Source organism: Pelobates fuscus, chromosome 6 (assembly GCF_036172605.1).
Source record: "Pelobates fuscus isolate aPelFus1 chromosome 6, aPelFus1.pri, whole genome shotgun sequence".
NCBI classification, from domain to species: domain Eukaryota; kingdom Metazoa; phylum Chordata; class Amphibia; order Anura; family Pelobatidae; genus Pelobates; species Pelobates fuscus.
The window spans coordinates 42,620,092-42,637,835 of NC_086322.1; the positions used below are offsets into that span (position 1 = coordinate 42,620,092).

The 17,744-nt window shown below is 39.0% G+C and overlaps 1 protein-coding gene across 1 annotated transcript in view; it reads right to left on the bottom strand.

Moving 5' to 3' along the window:
- Window positions 1–15,128, bottom strand: part of LOC134614147 (gastrula zinc finger protein XlCGF57.1-like) — a 111,355-nt gene extending 96,227 nt beyond the window's left edge. The window contains exon 1 of the mRNA XM_063457616.1: window positions 15,118–15,128. The gene's annotated coding sequence lies outside the window, so the exon portion shown is untranslated. The remainder of the gene's footprint in view (window positions 1–15,117) is intronic.
- Window positions 15,129–17,744: the final 2,616 nt, after the last annotated feature.

Below are 17,744 nucleotides of genomic sequence, written 5' to 3' on the forward strand. Positions count from 1 at the left end.
TCATTGATATGCTTATATGTGCTATAAAATATTACAAAAGGTGAAATTTATCAATAATTAAGACAATTACAAATTGGTACAAAAATAATAGATTAATAAGGACCCTGCTCGAAAGAGCTTTAAATCTAGAGGAGCAGGGATATAAAAGTACCGCAATAAGGGCAGATTGGGGGTAGCAACCCAAAAACCGGGTGGAAAGTAGCAGAACTGGAAGGTAAGAAAGGTATCTCCTGTAGAAGTTGCCTGAAATGCCCGGTAAAACATTTCCGCATTCACTACATGAAAAAGTTTTCTCTCCTATCTGAGTTCTCTGATGTGAACAAGATTTGAGTGATGGCCAAAAAAATGTATTAATCAAAACATCAGAAAGGTTTCTCTCCTGTGTGAGTTCTCTTATGTGTAACAAGACCTGAATGAAAGGAAAAACATTTTCCACATTCAGAACATGAGAAAGGTTTCTCTCCTGTGTGAGTTCTCTGATGCGAAACAAGATTTGATTTATAGAAAAAACATTTTCCACATTCAGAACATGAGAAAGGTTTCTCTACTGTGTGAGTTATCTGATGCGAAACAAGATATGCTTTAGAGGGAAAACATTTTAAACATTCAGAACATGAGAAAGGTTTCTCTCCTGTGTGAGTTCTCTGATGTGTAACAAGATTTGCTTTACAAGAAAAAACCTTTCCACATTCAGAGCATGAGAAAGGTGTCTCTCCTGTGTGAGTTCTCTTATGTTTAACAAGATTTGAATGAGTGGAAAAACATTTTCCACATTCAGAACATGAGAAAGGTGTCTCTCCTGTGTGAGTTCTCTTATGTTTAACAAGACTTGAACGAGTGGAAAAACATTTTCCACATACAGAACATGAGATTGGGTTCTCTCCTGTGTGAGTTCTCTGATGCAAAACAAGATATGCTTTAGAGGAAAAACTTTTTAAACATTCAGAACATGAGAAAGGTTTCTCTCCTGTGTGAGTTCTTTTATGTGTTACAAGCTCTGTTTGACTGAAAAAACCTTTTCCACATTCAGAGCACGAGAAAGGTTTCTCTCCTGTGTGAGTTCTCTGATGTGTAACAAGATACGCTTTACAGATAAAACATTTTCCACATTCAGAACATGAGAAAGGTTTCTCTCCTGTGTGAGTTCTCTGATGCAAAACAAGATATGCTTTAGTGTTAAAACATTTTAAACATTCAGAACACGAGAAAGGGTTCTCTCCTGTGTGAGTTCTCTTATGTGTAACAAGACCTGACGGAAAGGAAAAACATTTTCCACATTCAGAACATGAGAAAGGTTTCTCTCCTGTGTGAGTTCTCTGATGCAAAACAAGATATGCTTTAGAGGAAAAACTTTTTAAACATTCAGAACATGAGAAAGGTTTCTCTCCTGTGTGAGTTCTCTGATGTATAACAAGCTCTGATTTATTGACACAACATTTTCCACATTCAGCACATGAGAAAGGTTTATCTCCTGTGTGAGTTCTCTGATGCAAAACAAGATTTGATTTAGAGGAAAAACTTTTTAAACATTCAGCACATGAGAAAGGTTCCTCTTCTTTGTGAGTTGTCTGATGTGAAACAAGATATGCTTTAGAGGAAAAACTTTTTAAACATTCTGAACATGAGAAAGGTTTCTCTCCTGTGTGAGCTGTCTGATGTGAAACAAGATATGCTTTAGAAGAAAAACATTTTAAACATTCTGAACATGAGAAAGGTTTCTCTCCTGTGTGAGTTTTCTGATGTGTAACAAGATATGCTTTAGAGGAAAAACATTTTAAACATTTTGAACATGAGAAAGGTTTCTCTCCTGTGTGAGTTCTCTGATGTATAACAAGCTCTGATTTATTGCTATAACATCTTCCACATTCAGCACATGAGAAAGGTGTCTCTCTTGTGTGAGTTCTCTGATGTGTAACAAGAAATGAATGAAAGGAAAAACATTTTCCACATTCAGAACATGAGAAAGGTTTCTCTCCTGTGTGAGTTCTCTTATGTGTAACAAGATTTGACTGAAAGGAAAAACATTTTCCACACTCAGAACATGAGAAAGGTTTCTCTCCTGTGTGAGTTCTCTGATGCAAAACAAGATATGCTTTAGAGGAAAAACATTTTAAACATTCCGAACATGAGAAAGGTTTCTCTCTTGTGTGAGTTCTCTGATGTATAACAAGCTCTGATTTATTGACACAACATTTTCCACATTCAGCACATGAGAAAGGTGTCTCTCTTGTGTGAGTTCTCTGATGTGTAACAAGACTTGAGTTGTGGCTAAAACATTTCCCACATTCAGAGCATGAGAAAGGTTTCACTCCTGTGTGAGTTCTCTGATGTGTAATAAGTTTTGAGTGACTGCTAAAACATTTCCCACATTCTGAACACGAGAAAGGTTTCTCTCCTGTGTGCGATCTCTGATGCAAAACAAGACGTGCTTTAGAGGAAAAACATTTTAAGCATTCCGAACATGAGAAAGGTTTCTCTCCTGTGTGAGTTCTCTTATGTGTAACAAGACTTGACTGAAAGGAAAAACATTTTCCACATTCAGAACATGAGAAAGGTTTCTCTCCTGTGTGAGTTCTCTTATGTGTAACAAGACTTGACTGAAAGGAAAAACATTTTCCACATTCAGAACATGCAAACTGTTTCTCTCCTGTGTGACTTCTCTCATGTGTAACAAGATATGCTTTACTGGAAAAACATTTCCAACATTTAGAACATATGAAACATTTTGCTTTTCCGTTTACTATCTTTATAGAGGATTTTGAAATATTCGTTGATTTTTCAGAGTTGGAATCCATGGTCCTTATATTAAAAGATGTCTTCATAGTCTTGCTTGGTGTATTTCCGCAATTGTCCCAACCGAAAGCTCTGAAAGAAATATACTGGGAGTTAAAGGAATCGGTCACTATAAGTTATTTATAGTTTACCATACCTAGAAAAACTGAATATTAATGTGAAATATCATGGTGAATGATAAGGACCCTAAACAATATTGTGTGTGCTTTAATTCTCTTCATTATCAAATTTGTGTATACGCAGTATAACTTTGCAAAATAAAATGTAGTGCTTAGAGCCTCACTTATAGATGCCAGAGGAACAGATTACATATACTGTGTATTTCACATACATTCTAGACACACACAGCACATAATTCCACTGTTAGCCCTGATTCCTTTCACCCTTTTTATACCATTATTAGTTTTCACCACTTTCACTGGAAGGATGTTCCATGTATCTCCAACTCTTTTTAGAAAACTCTTAATTTCTACCACTTTTACTAAAAGATTGTGATATTGAAATTGTAGTTGATACCTGCCTGTGTAAATGTACTATGAGTTAAAGAAAATCGGTCTATAAATTATTTATTCACAAAGAATGGAGTAGGGCTGCGCCAATAAACGTTATATAGTCCCAAATATAAAAAAGTCTCACTGAAGCAGCAGTAGATCAGGAATACTTTGTAAAATGTAGATACATAAACTCTTCTGTAGAAATGGGTGCGTCTAAGTATCTCAGGATGTTCGTATAGAGATAGATAGAGATAGTGTAATGGTATTAATGAATTAATTAATGACTTTACATCATAAAGAAAGCAGAGTTAGTGTAATGCTGTGGAGGCCCGACTAGGGGCAGTGTGTAGGAATCCATGTGCTTCTGGCAGTGACATCCCAGGCCAGCTACTTACACTGAATAAAAACCAGATTGTAGGAGGCATTCAGGTCTCTTTTGAAACAGTCAGTCTATGTCTTTGGTTCTGCCCTTGACTGCCCAAGAATGTAGCAGCTGATGGCCCCAGCTCCACAGACTGGGTCCTGTGTAAGTTTGTTCATGTTTTGTATTGCACCACTTGAAACCATTATAACATTTAGCAACTGTTATAGCCATTTGTAAGTAATATGTTGTAGTTTTGTATAATTATTGTAGTAAACTGACATTCTGCTAGCATTTATTTATTTATTATAGTTATATTAAATACACATTTAATATTACAATGTTTTGTGTATTTTCTATCCATATAATAGTCCATAAGACCATGAACTATAAAAAAAAATATTAATGCTGTTCCTTATTGCTTAATTATTATATATTCAAAGATTTATATTCATTTTTAAGTCACAGCCACAACAAATGGTGGCGAAGACATGGGATTATGCTTGACTATTGGGGAAAATAAAATGTTATGCATTTTGCTTAAATAAAAGTAAATTGTCTGTATAGAAATTAATAAATTGTAATAGAATGAATGCAGATAGGGATTAAAGGTTTTTAAGGTATCTCTTGCTGTAGAAGATAATCAAGAATTATTGTGTTGCTTGTTGTAATGTTTTACCAATCTTTGGTCATAAAAAAAAATTATAAAAAAATATATACCGTATATACTCAAGTATAAGCCGAGTTTTTCAGCACATGTTTTGTGCTGAAAAACCCCAACTCGGCTTATACTCGAGTCAATAGTCTGTATTATGGCAATTTGCATTGCCATAATACAGACTGGGGCTGTGGGGGCTGCAGAGAGCGTTACTTACCTTTCCTGCAGCTCCTGTCAGCTCTCTCCTCTTCCGCGCCGTCCGTTCAGCACCTCGGTCAGCTCCCAGTGTAAATCTCGCGAGAGCCGCCTTACAGTGGGAGCTGACAGAAGAGCTGACCGGATGGCGCGGAGGAGGAGAGAGCTGACAGGAGCTGCAGGAAAGGTAAGTAACGCTCTCTGAAGCCCCCCTCTCCCCCCCACTGAACTACCAATGACACTGGACCACCAGGGAGTAAGAGCCCCCCTCCCTGGCCAGCTAGCAAGCAGGGAGGGGGGACGAAAAAAATAAATGAAATAATAATAATTAAATAAAAAATAATAAGAAGAAATAATAATGAAAAAAAAATATTAAAATAATAAAAAAATAATAATAATAAATGAAATAATAAAATTGCCCCCCCCACCACTGCAACACACACACACACACACTGCACTCATACACTGCATTCATACACACACACTGCACTCATACACACACTGCATTCATTATACACACACTGTAAATAAATATTCAATTAATATATTTTTTTTAGGATCTAATTTTATTTAGAAATTTACCAGTAGCTGCTGCATTTCCCACCCTAGTCTTATACTCGAGTCAATAAGTTTTCCCAGTTTTTTGGGGTAAAATTAGGGGCCTCGGCTTATATTCGGGTCGGCTTATACTCGAGTATATACGGTATATATATATATATATATATATATATATATATATATATATATTTTTTTTTTTTTTTTTACTTTTTGTTTGACCTTGTGGGTTTCAATCCACCATTGACCACATGGTGTGAAGTCTAGTTTCATTGTTTGCTACCATTTCAATTGGAAAAGACTTTTCACTAAACCTGTTCACCAGGTTTTTATTGCTGGTTATTTGAACCTATTTGTTTGTGTACTAATTTAAATTTGTTTGGCATTCAAGGCTTTGTTCAGTTGAAAAGATATTTGTACTAAACTGATTAAATTAGTAGATAAGAAAAAGATAAGTTTAGTAATGCAAATTGAGCAAATAATAGATTCATGTGAGCATATACACAGAATATTAGTGTGTGTGTGTGTGTGTGTATATATATATATATATATATATATATATATATATATATATATATATATATATATATATATATATATATATATTTTTTTTTTTTTTTATTTATGACTCAGGAAGGAAAGACCATTTTAAAAAAAATTTTTTTTTTTTTTTTTACAGCTGTGTGAACATGTAGTGTACATCCTAGTCAAGACAGTGCAGCACACGTTTACGGGATGGTTGGTAATGTAAGAGACCATCCTTTTCAGCTACAGCTGGGGGAGAATTTGTCCTTGTTGGGGGTGAGTAGTCTTACCTGTATGAGAAAATAAACTGCATAGTAAAGGATGCATTGTTTTGTAAATGTAATTGCCTAAACTAATCAATTTGTGGAGTACTTTTCAGCTTTCATATCCAGGACTAAGGAATTACAGGACATATGATGGGATATCAGGAACTGGTAACAAATGAACAGAATTTTTTTTTTTTAAATAATTCCTTTTTGTCCGTTTGTAACTTATTAGCAATAGTTTATATATATATATATATATATATATATATATAAAATGTTTAAGGCCGAAGGCCTGTAATAGTAGGAGGAGTTAGCGTTACTATATAAACGCTACTCCCGCCCCTTCCTACCTTGGCGTACACACGCTGTTCACCTCATCTCAGTGACAGACGAACTTCCGGTCCTCGTTTACCGCTCTTCCGGTCCCGGCGTCCTCCCCGTTCCTTCTTTCGTGCAAACATAGGAACGCCAAGGTAATCGGCAAATGGCCGCGTTCAGGCTATTTGCCGTTCGACAATTTTCAATCATATTATACTTTTTTTTTCTTTTCTTTCCCCCTCTTTTTGTTCACACAAACTAAAACACTTAAACGAATTAGAACAGGTGAACGCCATTACAATATTCATTTACACAAGCTATCACAAGTTAGCTTCACCCTGCCTGATTAATAATTATAAAGTCAATTTACCTCTTAACCCCTTCATATTGAGTCCCTTATCAAACACGTGGGATTAATTTTAATGAGGTAGTTAGAGATATATATGTTTATATTTCTATTAGGATGCTGCAATTCACTAGGTGATCTAATTCCTGTGAATTATATATAAAAAAATATCTTTGAATTCTCCTTGAATTCGCATTTCAGTTAATATACTTGTATAATCTAACCCTCTGGACTGTAAGCTCATTTGAGCAAAATCTCACCTCTCCTCTACAAATGTATTAATCACTTGTTTGCTGTTTTACACTTTGAAAAAAAAAAATGCCTTGCGCACACAGCATCTGCTTCATTACCTGTTCGGGTCCTGCGCTATCCGCATGGATCACCACTCCCATCACAGTCAGCACCATGTAAGGAAGATTTTATACAGCAGCTATACAGAGTGTGATAAGCCTTATGTTCAAGTTATATTAAGTTAGTTTGGAGTATAGAGAGGCATTGAGGCTAGTGGTGTTGTGCATAGAAGCACTGAGGCTAGTGGTGTTGTGCATAGAGGCACTGAGGCTAGTGGTGTTGTGCATAGAGGCACTGAGGCTAGTGGTGTTGTGCAGAGAGGCTTGAAGACTATGGTGAGGCCTAATAGAAAGCAGTTGTTGTTGGGGGATTAAAGTTTATCTAGACCTTCTAGACCTTCACGCATGCGCTCTGACGCGCTCGATTCTCGAGCGCTTAGAACTTTGACCGCTTTCACGCATGCGCATTCTAAGAGACGGACGGTACAGGAAGTGTTCCTTTGTGTTCCAGCGTGGAACGCACGCTGCCGGTGAACGGCATGAGAGAAGATTACGATGGGTATAAGAAGTCCTTTCACACACGAATCTTTACATATCCCTGAAGAAGTCCCTTACATACCCTGGACGAAACGCGTTGGATATTGGACTTTTTTATTGTTTCTATTTCATTTTATTGTATATTCATTTATTGTTCCTGTTCTCCACCACTCCAATTGGATTTGTGCCTTCAGCTTCCATACTGCCATCCAGTTCCACTGAGAGTGGAGATATGCCTACTACTATTTTATGTCTGTAAGTGTTACCAATAAATACCTTTTGTATATTTTTATACATACTTCACTATGTATGACTCTTTTTATCCATTTCTTTGAAGACATACACCTGTTTGAATATGGTTTGCATCTTTCTCAAAAGGGAACAAATGTTCTCAGTGAGCAGTTCAGAGGTTTTGCTAGGATGTATGTAGGATTGTCCCCCAAAACAAGGACAGAAGGTGCCTGTAGCAAGTGTGTTAAAAAATGATAAGCTTAGAGTCATGTCTACAAATGCTCACAGTTTAAGGAATAAGATCCATGAACTTGTGGCAATAATGGCAACTGATAGTGTAGATTTAGTCGCTGTTACTGAGACATGGTATAATGAGAAAAATGACTGGGACACAGCAATACCAGGGTACTCTTTATATAGAAAAGACAGGGAAGGCAAGAAAGGGGGAGGGGTGGTCCTGTATGTGAAGCATAGCATAAAATCTAGCCTAATAAAGGTTAGTGAGGCGAACATAGAATCCGTTTGGGTTAGAATTTGGTAATCACACAGTAACTCGTGTAGGTGTGATTTATAGGCCCCCAGGACAAATGAAGATTTAGATAATCTACTAGTTGAAGAAATAGCTAAAATGACAATGTAGGGGAAGTTATCATCATGGGTGACTTTAATCTTCCTGATGTGAATTGGAAAACAAAAATAGCTACTTGTGCCAGGAGCACACATATTCTATATTCCCTACTGGGATTGTCTCTAAAACAAGTCGTTGAGGAGCCAACTCGTAAAGAGGCCATACTAGATTTAGTGTTTACAAATGGAGATTTGGTATCCGATATTACTGTAGGTGAAAGTTTAGGATCCAGTGATCATCAGTCAGTGTGGTTTAATATAAGAACAGTGACTGAGTCATACCACACAAAAACAAAAGTTTTAGACGGACTTTTCTAAAATTAGAATATGTGTAAAGGAGTCATTATCAGACTGGAGCAATTTAAATGGAGTCCAAAAGAATTGGGATTATTTAAAAGTTGCACTACTGAAGGCAACAAAAAATTGCATTAGGCTTGTCAGTACTCACCTCCCAGCAGCTCCCCAATGTAAATCTCGCGAGACCCGCGGCCGTCAGAGCTGGCCGCGGGTCTCGCGAGATTTACACTGGGGAGCTGGAGAAGCTGCTGGGAGGTGAGTAAACGCTTGCTGCCCGCCCCCCCAGGACCGCCGGGCTTGTAATGAGCCTGGCAGTCCTGGGAGGTATTATCGGCAATACCGGTATCCCTATTGGCCGATACTGATATTGCCGAAAATACCGAATATATCGGTAAAACCGATAATCGGTCGATCCCTAATTTTGTCCCAAACAAATGGACGAGCACTCTTAGGCTCTAGGAACCAGCACCTCTGAACTACCAGAGACAATTGATATGAGTAGTTGCATTGCATATATGTTCAAATGGTTCAGGGCACATGACAAACCATGTGTCACAATACAACTTACAAATAACGTAGTCACCATCTGTACACACCAATGCATTTTCAACACTCCTGACTCATCACCCTTCCAGACTTGTAGTAGATTTACTAAAGCTCTGGAGCTTCAAAGGGGTCCCTTACAGGTATCATAAATACACCTTTAAGGAATATAGCATGCCATCACTTACAGTCAGCACAACAGAACCATTGGCTGTAAACACACTCATAACCAAGATTTGCAGAGGGTTCTTCCAATCTCCACCATTTACAGCATGGCACCAAACACAAACACATTGGTATTGTCACAAGGAAATCTTCCCTTAAACAAAGACTAACCATAGACTTATTAGCACCACACACCTCCGCTACCCCAAGTCTCAACTCCCTCATACCCTCCGAGGAGTTTCCTTACTATACAACACCATTGATCTACCTTTACAGCTATCACTCAAGCATGGGTTGAAGCTTGGTTAAGTAAGACCAATATCATCAATGCAGTAAACGGCTACCATCTACCCTACACACTGGCACTTACCGTATATACTCAAGTATAAGCAGAGTTTTTCAGCACATTTTTTGTGCTGAAAAAAAAACAACTCGGCTTATACTCGAGTCAATAGTCTGTATTATGGCAATTTGCATTGCCATAATACAGACTGGGGCTGTGGGGGCTGCAGAGCTGTAACTTACCTGTCCTGCAGCTCCTGTCAGCTCCCTCCTCCTCCGCGCCGTCCGTTCAGCACCTCGGTCAGCTCCCAGTGTAAGTCTCGCGAAAGCCGCGGCTCTCGCGAGACTTACAGTGTGAGCTGACAGAAGAGCTGACCGGACGGCGCGGAGGAGGAGGGAGCTGACAGGAGCTGCAGGACAGGTAAGTTACAGCTCTGCAGCCCCCACAGAACTACCAGGGAAGGAGAGCCCCCCTCCCTGCCATGTATCAAGCAGGGAGGGGGGGACGAAAAAAAAAATATTATAATAAAAAAATAATAATTAAAAAAATAAATAAATAATATAACCAAAAAAAAAAAGCTTAAAATAATAAAATAACAATAATCAAAATGCCCACCCCCAACACATACACAAACACACACTGCATCACACACACACACACTGCATTCATACACACACACACACTGCATTCATACACACACACACACTGCATTCATACACACACACACACTGCATTCATACACACACACACTGCATTCATGCACTCACACACACTGCATTCATGCACTCATACACACACTGCACTCATACACACACTGCACTCATACACGCTCTGCACTCATACACGCTCTGCACTCATACACGCTCTGCACTCATACACGCTCTGCACTCATACACGCTCTGCACTCATACACGCTCTGCACTCATACACGCTCTGCACTTATACACACGCTCTGCACTTATACACACGCTCTGCACTTATACACACGCTCTGCACTTATACACACGCTCTGCACTTATACACACGCTCTGCACTTATACACACGCTCTGCACTTATACACACGCTCTGCACTCATACACACGCACTGCATTCATTATATGCACACACTGTAAATAAATATTCTATTAATATACGGTAATTTTTTTTTTATGATCTAATTTTATTTTGAAATTTACCAGTAGCTGCTGCATTTCCCACCCTAGTCTTATACTCGAGTCAATAAGTTTTCCCAGTTTTGGGGGGTAAAATTAGGGGCCTCGGCTTATATTCGGGTCGGCTTATACTCGAGTATATACGGTACATGGCATAAAATGGGCAATCCTTTCCCCGCTCAACTTTCGGGCTACAGATAAGCCTACTATCGATATTCGCAGATACTCTGTGCTGGTTATGATCCAGAGGCCTTACAGTCATACACTAGACTTCTTGTTGATCGAAGATAACATATTTTTCACTAGAAGCCTCACGGCAGCTTAGTCTGGTTGACCACTTGGGCGTCCCAGTACCCCATAAGAAACAAAAGGCCCAGACACTATCATCACATTACTGGGCATACGACTTGAGTCGGCATCCATACACACAAGTTACCACAAGACAAATGGGGAACATTCTCAACTACATCAATCACTACCTCCTGCTTAGTACTTACAACTGCAAGGAACTACAATTCCTTCCAGGTTCCTTAATTTTGCCATACCACAAGACCACATTTTCACATCCAGAGTACTTTCCCCTTTTTTCCACACTTCCAACATGACGATCAGAGGATGTCCCTAGACACCCCAGCAACAGCAGACCTGCACATGGGGGGGGGGGGGGGGGGGAATTCCTTAACCACTTGGCATGGTAAAAGCATGTTCCTTTCAGGATTGTCTGACACTTCTCCAACCAGATGGTCAGACGCGGCGTCTACCACGGGTTTGGCAGCGATCTACTGGGAACCATTACTTTGGAGCTGTTGGCCATGGCATCCAGGTTTGGAATTTTTTCCACCCCCTCAGCCCCTTTGGGGGATCTATCCCATTGCAGCAGCTGCTGTGGCATGGGGTAAATCATGGTCAGGGTCATCAATCCGTTGTTACTCAGACAGCTAAGCACATGTCATATCATCAACAAACGCCACTACTCATCCATAAGGTCATGATATTTCTGGGGAACGCACTTGGTTGGCAACTTATCACATTTCTTTTACTTTCATGTACCAGGTGGGGGTATACATCCCTGCTGACAATTGTCTCATTTATATTCCAGGCATGTTCATCATATGCTTCCTACAGCCGCCCATACAGTCACGGCCACTTTCGTTCCAGAGACAAAATCATGGATTAGACATACTCATGGATTAGACATATCCCACCTAGCACTTTCGTCCCATACTTGTAGAACGCATAACACAGCCTTTTACCTGGCTTAAAGAATCTCATTGGAACACGACATAGCTCAACCTGTGTCATAACATTTCTCCTAGGTTTTGCTTCTTTTTGCCACCTTAAACTTAAACGATCTCACACACCATTAATTATATATTTTACAGGCATTCAACAACATAGGATAACCTATGGCCAAAACTACCATAACTTCATGCTATCATACCAGACAAGAATATACTCAGAGGTTTTCAGGAATCCGTTCCCCCACGTTCCTCTCAGAGATTACCAATAGCCATACAACTTTTCATCCTTATCGGACCTATTAGATCTACAACCATTCAATTATACTACCAAGTCGGCCATTACCAGCCATGCACATTGCCTTTTATGCCTTTCTCAGGCCAGAGAATGCACTACCATCACCACCACTCAGACAGATCATTTTCTTTAACGATCCCACGTACGTAAACACATATCATTACCTATTGGCTCTACCACATTCCGAAACGAGTCAACACGCACCAACAGTAGAGATAATATACTATCCTACACACAACAAATGGTGTCCACTTTTTGTCCTAGATTCCTACCTTCAGAATCCTTCCAGGAATTAAATACTGTAATGCATTTAAGGAAATGTCTGGTTAATTTGTATATATTTGTTGACTGTATTAAATCTTTGATTATTCATTTTTGCCCTCTTTATTTACAGGCCTACCGTATCGTAGGTCTCGGCACACCACAACCGACTTGCTCCCTTTATACTATCCTACGCTTATGCTGGATCCTAACTCCATATACGGCTATTTGCCCCTTACACAAGTATTAAGGCCGTTTGGCCTGTATTTGTGGGAGGGGCTTAAATTAATTCACTCCCCTATATAAGGGACACCCCTTACCTGACTTATATCGCTTGAGGTCAGCATCAGAATGACCCTCCCACCCACTCCTCATTCCAACACTTTCTCTTTTCTTTCCATTTACTTTACTTTCTTACTCCTTGGTGGGCCCTCTTTATTCACAGGCCTACCGTATCGTCGGTCTCGGCACACCACAACCGACTTGCTCCCTTTATACTATTCTACGCTTATGCTGGATCCTTACTCCATATACGGCTATTTGCCCCTTACACACATACATACATATACATATATATATATATATATATATATATATATATATATATACATATATACACATATATATATATATATATATATATATATATATATATATACATATATACACATACACACACACACACACACACATATACACATATACACACACACACACACACACACACACACACACACATATACACATATACATACACACACACACACACATATATACACATATACATACACACACACACTTTACATATGCAAAAATGTTCAAACAAGGATCCACTGCTACTGCTGTCAACTTTTGGCATGTACCTCGGTCATTTCAAGTAAATAAGAAATTGTCTTGATCATCAAGAGACAATATCTATAGATGCTCCTGTTGTTTTCAGGGGGTCTCCTTATACATCACGGTTGTACATGTGTGATATATTTTTACTCTGACGTGTGCTACTAGCAGATGAAGTGCTAGGATTTGAAGATCAAAGATGATGATGCCCACAGCAGACTGCATCAGCAGAGTACAACTGCCCCCCCCTCTTCCCCCCCCCCCCCCCACAGGTCACTGCACACCAAGCAGCGATCTCACCATAGGAGGTTTTTTAAAATATGCAAAGATCCCAAAATGTGAGAGACAGTTAAGGATCAGAGAATATCACAGATGGCCCAGAGCAAAGCTCCCTTGCAGCTGTAGCACAAAAAAGTATTTGGTCTGCAGAATTGTCCTGTACCCATGGAATAGTGCAAATCACAAGAGACACACACACACCATGCCTGTCTCCATGGGAAAAGGTAAGAAATAGAGGGAGGCATGGGCATTAACCTTAGAATACGCTTAGGTTATTATAAATTATAGTATACATTGATATTATTTGTAGAATGACTCTGGTAACACCCCTGCAAACATCACTTATACATACAACCCACACACATACCCAACCTAAAACTGCCAAGCCCACAATACCACATCACATATACTACAAGGAACAAACCAACCCACATTTAACATCACAGAACCTCCACACACCTACATAATACAACATACAGTAAACATAAACACACTATCTGGGACTATTTCAGCATACAACGCATACAATGGGGTCATTTAATACAGTGTTTAAATTGCTTTAGTATTCTTTTGGTTGCAGGAAACACTAGAGCATTTTAATCATTCTGAGCTCATTTTACTTACTTTACCTACCTTACTGACAATCACTCTGCTGTATTTTCACTGTGTTAGTTACTTAATTATGAAATCCAAGTTCTCGTGTCACTTTCCAGTTTGGTTTTAAGTTAATGAACGTCTATACACCCTCCACTTTCCTATTTACTTATACTTACTGTCTAGTAAGTTCTAACTTTCTATCCTTCATAAACTACTAAATTCCTCAATCTTCCAGGTATTTATCTATTTAGTCAAATTAGGTCTACTTTGTTTTTGCATTGCCGTTGTTCAGGTCACCAAGCAAGTGACTTGCGTTTCCAAATTAACCTCCCTCCTTAGTGCAGCCTGACTTTACATTTAGCTTGGACTGGCTGTTAGGGTACCTTACTTCAGGGCTTGACAAATTTGCTTTGAATCTAGGTGCCAGCTAAAAATGTTAGGACTTAGGAGCCAGCTTTTTCCAACAACAATTCAATTCTTAAAGGAACACTATAGTCACCAGAATCACTACAGCTTAATGTAGTGTCTCTGGTGTCTATAGCCTGTCCATACTTAAAAAGGCAGTGTTTACATTGCTGCCAAGTAACATCTCTAGTGGCAGTCGCTCAAACAGCCACTAAAGTGTCTCCTATCTGCACGGAGGAGCTGAATGTTCCCCATAGAGGTACATTGATTTAATGCATCTTTACGAGGAGATGCTGATTGGTGCAGCATTTTGCCACACATGCTCAATATCTCCCAATGCTTTCCAATAGGAATTTTATGTTTTGCCCTCTTTTTTTCAGGCCTACCTGTTCATTGGTTTCAGCCCACCACAAGCAACATGTTATTACCGGTATAGTTCAAATCACATTGAATACCTTTGGCCTCATGCCATCAATGACAAAAATAAATACATATATACACTCACACACAAATGAGTACATTACATAGACAAACAAACAAAATAAAAATAAAGGTATTCAACTTACCTAATAGAGCTTGTAAGCTGTTCCCAATGTCTTCTTTTTAGGCAAAAGAAACAGTCAGCACTATTCTAAAAAATAAAAATAATTAATTTTACTTCATGCATTTTGAATTTGATTATCAACATTATTCAGCAATGGGTCGGGGTATGAGGGGACTAGGTCTCCCTATTATTTTACATGGAGAGGCTTTGTAGAGACTAGGAACCAATGGCTGCTCAGTCGCTAGTTTATAAATACAGCCAGTTATTGCTTGCAGTTTAGTAGATGAGCCCCTGCATATCGCATGGGTGGATTGGGGACATAAGGGACATTTTACACATGTTATGATATTGACCCCCATAGACTTTATGGTTGTTTTTTGTTTGTTTTTTTAACTATTAAATGAAGTTTCTGGCTAGCAAGCATTGGCAAGCCACCACACAGGTAACTCTTAAGGCACAGTTTTTATTTTTTAAATTACCCTGCAGGTTGCTACCATTGCCAGCATACATAAATACTTGAAATTATCATCCTCTTGCAAAAAAAAAAAAAAAAAAAAAAAGCAAGAGAATGATATTGTGTGAACGTGCATCCTGCTGAAGGCATTCGGTCAAGATTTTGGTTTAATCAAGCTAAAAATTGATATGAAAGTAACCAATTTTAAATCAGGAATTCGCTTTAGCAAATATGATACTTGTCATTCGGATGGGAATTTGGCCATTTTTACAAATCTGGTGTTTAGTGAATTATTATGGGAGTTTATATACCCTGATAATGACACAGAATATTGAAATTACTTTACTACAAGGAGATGACCTGTCGCTTTCCAGCACCCCGACCAGATCTAATTTCAAGACGAGGCAAGCCGTTGTAGCCAGCCCAGTGTCCAGCTACAGATCTTGGACAATTCCAAAAATTACAGCTGAACTTAAAAGGAAGAACATTCCATTTCCTGCCACAGCCAGGAAAGCTGAACTATTTTTCTTGTTAAACACGCATAATGATAATGAAAGGTCTGGCACTAGTTCTGAATGTAGTATGCAAAACAGTTTGTCAGAACTACATAACATGATCTCTCTAGTGACTTCTGTAGCCACTATTAACAACCGGTCGGATAATCTGGAATCCAATAACCAAACAAACAATCATCCCGGATGTCCAAATTCCCATAGCTCAGCCAGAACCAAACACAGGAGGTAACTCTAATCCTCTACCCACTAAAAGTACTAACATCATTAATCCAGTACATCTCATTCCACAAAACCTTAAACGTGATATATTAGAAGGCAAAGATATTAATTTGGCTTCTCTCCTCATTGCATCACAAGATATAATTGAAAACAGGTCATACACATTTGATGATTTATCCGTGGTAATGAAGTCTAGAGACCCTAGACTTAAAAGCAAGTTAAGTATTCCAGAGTTTGTCTTAGCCTTCAGATTATATAGAGGCATAGAGAGGAACTAGATTTATACTTACACAAGCTGGTGGACCTAGCTTATAAATACAAGGCTACGCATTCTATGATTACCATAAGGCCTTTTCAGCTAGATCCGCTGCGTCACTGGCTCAATTCAATACTCCTGCTGACTGGGGCAGTGGCGGATCCAGAGACTGATCTCAGGAGGGGCACTTTTATATTATTTAAAGAAATAATCCATGCACAATAACCCCTACAGCTCTGTGACCCCCTCCCAGTGTAAGTAGTCAAACCGTTTAAAACATTTTGACAACTTACCTGGGATCTGCTGGGGTATTGGGCTGTTGTAGGGCATAGGAGCAGTGGTGTAATGGGAGGGGTGCAGTGTGTGTGTGAATGTGTAGGGTGTGTGGGGCAATGTGTGTATGAGGGGCTGTATATATGTGTGTGGGGCAGTATGTGTATGGTGCAATGTGTGAATGTGTATGGTGTATCAGGTTGGTGATGTAGTCACCAAGTTGTTTCATAGATTTGACTTGCTCATCCAGGTATTCTGACTTCAGGAAGTCACACAGATGAGGGTCATTCCCTACATAGACTTATGGGGCTTGCATAATTTTCCTGTACTCCAACTATAACAAAACAAAAGATACCTGGTGCTCTGGTGGCTGAACCATAAGAGAAGGAAAAAAACGGCACTCAAGGATTTCCATATATTTAAATCTTCATTTATTGCGAATAATAAATCGAAGTTTCAGCTCCTCTAGGGAGCTTTCATCAGGACACAAAAACTCCAACAACAATACTTCCGGGTTTGTAATCACCTGACCCTGAAGGACGTCTCCATTGGACCGGCCAAACATGTTACTAGGGCAACCATAAACGCCTCCGTCTCATTGGTTACACCCCTATGTACAGATGCCGGTAAGGGACAAAAAAAAAAATTAATTTGGTTGTATAAGAACGTTGACATGGCAATCAGAGCGCGTCTCGGAGAACGAACGGAAACCCCATAAATTAAGGAGTCTATTTACCACAATAGAGTCACATCATGGAGAAAGTTTGAAAGTGATTTAAAAAGCTTAATACTGGGAGGTGTAAGAATGAGTGAATGAGAAGAAGCTTGTATAGATCAAGCTTAAGTTAATATGCAAATAAATGATCCCCTATTTAAATATTCAAAGGGAACAATGTGTTTATGAAAACTCAGAGAAAGTCCTGTACACACAA